This window comes from Pteronotus mesoamericanus, unplaced genomic scaffold (genome assembly GCF_021234165.1).
Source record: "Pteronotus mesoamericanus isolate MK-2021 breed Mesoamerican mustached bat unplaced genomic scaffold, CSHL_Meso_final scaffold_54, whole genome shotgun sequence".
In the NCBI taxonomy this organism is placed as follows: Eukaryota; Metazoa; Chordata; class Mammalia; order Chiroptera; family Mormoopidae; genus Pteronotus; species Pteronotus mesoamericanus.
The window spans coordinates 70,527,432-70,531,909 of NW_026555321.1; the positions used below are offsets into that span (position 1 = coordinate 70,527,432).

At 32.5% G+C, this 4,478-nt stretch overlaps 1 pseudogene; it reads left to right on the top strand.

Moving 5' to 3' along the window:
* Positions 1-2,058: 2,058 nt before the first annotated feature.
* LOC129087841 (60S ribosomal protein L17-like) lies at positions 2,059-2,530 on the top strand (annotated as a pseudogene).
* Positions 2,531-4,478: the final 1,948 nt, after the last annotated feature.

Consider the following 4,478-nt stretch of genomic DNA (forward strand, 5'->3'; position numbering starts at 1 on the left):
ATGTACTTGTAAAGCAGTGAAGTTGCAACATAAATTCATCACCCAAGCTCTCAACTAATTGGTACAATAAGTAATGCTCAGAGCTTTGACTTGACTTCTTCTGCTATCTAAGACTCAGTTCCTTGGGATAAAATGTGTCTATATATTTTCCCACATCCCTGTGATGGTATCTATCCTTCAAGCACCTTAATTTTGCAGCCTGGTTTGGAGGCTGAGGTGAAAAAAAGATAAACCTAGGTATTCTGATTTTTTGACACTATTTCTGTCTTCTCTGCTCTTACCTTAACATAGTCAAAGGTTGATTTTTAAACTGATTACTTTATAACACCAAAATTATACACTAACAAAAATTATTTAGAATATACATGAAGAAAGGGGGTATTTATTTATTGATTAATAAATTTAACCTTATAAGAGGAAATGAATGGAAGTTTCTCTGCTTTGAACTTACTTATAAAAATTAACAATAACCCCAAAAATTTGATAGCAAGAACTTCAAGGTCATCCATTTTCTGAACAGTTCCTTACCAGGGACTGCTCCACAAAAGGAGGTGTTTTCATCACTTTCAAAATATAGCTCTCACAAATACCAGAGGGACTAAGGCAACAATGTTTTTAAAGGCATTGGATAAAAGTAGGAAAACAATTGCTCATTAACTGATCTTTAGATTACTCTATTCAGTATCTGATTTCATTATAAGTAAGATTTGAATATCTCACATTTTTCATAGTCACTCTGTTGTATGAGGTTTTGTTAGCTATCTTATAGATAAAATGAGGGCAACAGAAATAATCCCAATACTTAAATGCAGTCATTATCACAACTAAGTTTTTAATTCAAACACAAGATTATATGCTTTAACACTTAGCATCTGTACAATTATCTCGTTTTCTTAGAAGTTATATGCAAATTGCCAAAATGTATGCATTCACAGGACATGTAGCATTTAAAGAAATTATTTGGACTAAAAAACACCTGTAATTCTGGTTTTGAATGATATATGCTATTAATCCCCCTTACACCAGCTCATGCTTACATTTTCCTGTGTGATGTGAAAGTGAGACTGCATGCACCACACCAAATTTCATCTGTAACATTCCCATTCACGGTTATATTCTATTAAGATTTCCCTGATGCTTTATCTTTACTCCGCTCAGTCTACTGTTTTCAAAGCCAGGTGTGGTCAGGTTTGATTCTATTTCAAGGTCATTTATACAGAAGCTAAATGAGATTGGCCCTAGTATAGAACTCAGGGGAACTATAGATCTTACATTTCTTTTTCCATAATCTTCCATTCACCATTGTGAAGTGAAGTGTGTGTGTGTGTGTGTTTTGCTATCCTTTATGAACTTCATTCTCAAATATAGTCTATTGATACAATACTTTATGAACATGAAGAGAGAACTATTTCAGAAAAATGCATTTTTATATTCACTCCAATGGAACAAGTCTATAAATGCATTTAGAATAACATTAAAAACCCAACTAAGTGAAATAAGCCAGTTGGTGAAAGGAAAATTCCATATGATCTCACCTATAAGAGGAATCTAATGAATAAAATAAACTAACAAACAAAATAGAACCACAGGCACGAAAACATGGAACAGACTGAAAGTGACCAGAGGGGAGGGAGGAGGAAGATAATGGTGGAAAGAAGGGGATGGGACTAAACAAAGAATATGTATGAGTGACCCACGGACATAGACAACAGTGTAGGACTTGACTGTTGGAGGGGGGGCTGGGCGGAGGAGGGCAAAGGGGAAAAAATTGAAACAACTATAATGGAATGACAATAAAAAATGATTCAAAAAAGAAAAATTATCAATTTTTTAGCATTGTTAATATTTAGTGTACTTCCTTTCAGTCCTTTTTCTATGTACACAAAATTGGGATTATTCTGAACATAAAAAATCAATTATGAAAAATATCAAAAATCACAAGAATAAAAACTGGTAGTAAAACTGTGACTATATAAATATCTTTATATTCTGTTTCAACTGAGAAATAATTATCCAAAATTTTTAAGTTATGGACTTTTTAAAGAATTCAGCCTTCACTTCAAGAACACCCATGAAACTGCCCAGGCCATCAAGGGTATGCATATTCGAAAAGCCACCAAGTATCTGAAAGATGGCACTTTGAAGAAACAGTGTGTCCCATTCCGTCGATACAACGGTGGAGTTGGTAGGTATGCCCAGGCCAAACAGTGGGGCTGGACACAGGGTCGGTGGCCCAAAAAGAGTGCTGAGTTTTTGCTGCACATGCTTAAAAACGCAGAGAGTAATGCTGAACTTAAGGGTTTAGATGTAGATTATCTGGTCATTGAGCACATCCAGGTGAACAAAGATGCGACATAGAACCTGCAGAGCTCATGGGCGGATCAACCCATACATGAGCTCTCCCTGCCACATTGAGATGGTCCTCACTGAAAAAGAACAGATTGTTCCTAAACCAGAAGAGGAAGTTGCACAGAAGAAAAAGATATCCCAGAAGAAACTGAAGAAACAAAAACTTATGGCTTGGGAGTAAATTCAGCATAAAATAAATAAAATAAATACTAGTAAAAGTAAAAAAAAAAAACGAATTCAGCCTTCCACTTTTAGAGTTTCATATGCACATGATTTACTAAATTTTGTACTATTTGTCAGGAATATTTTAATTATATGTATGTTTTTATAAAAGTAGTAGTGTTTTGTACTGTCTCAGATTTATTTTAAGAGACTCTAGAAATTATTACCACTTTTATCCTTAAATATGGTGCTCTGAGATTAATGATTTTAAATTTTATATTTTAGTGCTTGGATTACGAGTCAGAGATGTCAATTGTTATGTGCTTTTCTTGAGTAAAAGATTAAAATGTTTGATGTTGTTTTAAACTACTAAATTTCTTATGTAGCAATAGATACTGGAAAACTACCTTTGATTATGTTAAAATATTGGTTATATTCAGTTTAGTAAGAAGAACATATTCATTGATCCCCAGGGGAAGAACCATACTATAAAGGAGGAGACAAAAGAAGAGAAGAAAAAAACGTTGATTGCTCCCAATAAAAAATGATAAAAATGCTCTGTTTAACATTCCAATATATTGACGGTTGTGCTTAACTGACAGATCTGTGGCATCATACTAAGGAGATCTAGAGAAAGCCCCCCTTTTAGAGCAACACCAGAATAGTGAGTGCTTGTAGGAAGCAAACAACACTATTGTCATGGCCACTCAGGAGTCAGATAAATTGCTGGTGGCACCTTACTTTTGGTAAGTAACCTGAAAGAGTCATTGCAAAGCCTAAGTTCCTGTTGTGATTTTAAACTTTTAAAATCTTATTTCTAGAAGAGAGGAGCTAGAACAATGTTATAAGAAAGGATGACTCTGGAAGCCTGTAACTAATTCTTTAAACACCAGGAAAGAAAATCCTCAATAAAACATAGGTACTAAATTAATACTGTACTTTGAAATGGTTCTGTTCTTAAAAACTATCACTTGGATGAATATTTTCCAGTTTTCAGTATAAAAAAAATGAACAAATGTCTGAAATTGTGTGTTGTATTTCTTGAACATTTAATATAGCATACAATTTGTATAATTATAAAAAATGATAAAGGAGGACAAAACTATTTTGAGCTACAATATCCCTGGATTAATAGATTTTTTTTAAATCTAAAAGTGGAGAAAAAAATGATGGAAAGCAACCAAAACAGGACTCTAAATATAACAATGTTTTTCTTCTGATTTTTATACTAACATTGAGTTTTGATCTCCAATAATATAAATAAACCTTCACAAATATCTTCTTCTCTTACAGCTATTGAGCAGAGTGTCACATGAGTAACCAGAGAATGGAAAATGATAAACTAGAAGGGACGTGGCATATCCACAGAGTAACATGTAATATGAAAATTGAGAAAAATAATTAACAGGTATCAAAAATCTTAATGTTCTTAAAAAGAACTTACCGTGAAAGTAACTTCTACTTTCTAAAATTAAATTGGAATTTAGTTATATATCAAGAAATTTCCTCAAGTTTTCATAAATTGTTAAGGCTTCACTTTTTTAGTTCCCTTTTCATATTATTTCTTTTGTGCATATGAGTATTTCTATTTTACCTTAATACACCATATAAATAAAATAACTTCAAATACTTTTGATTGTAGTTTAAAATTTAAATTTTAACTACATGGAAGAAAATTTTACCATAAATATTGAGTAGAATGAAAAGAGATTTTCTCAGGTATGGCTAAGACATAAAGTGATTTCCTAGCTAATAAAAAATACTATATTTTTCATTTTTCACATATTGTTTCTTTAGTGATAAATGGACATGATTCGAATCATAAATGAAAAGTGCAAGATTTGATTCATGGGCTTATGATAAGGTCCTTTATCCTGATTCCAAATTCCCATTAAAGTTACCTAAAAACCATGAAATGTAAGGGTAAGATAGCCACACCAGGAAAAACAACTAAGGAAAAAGATCAC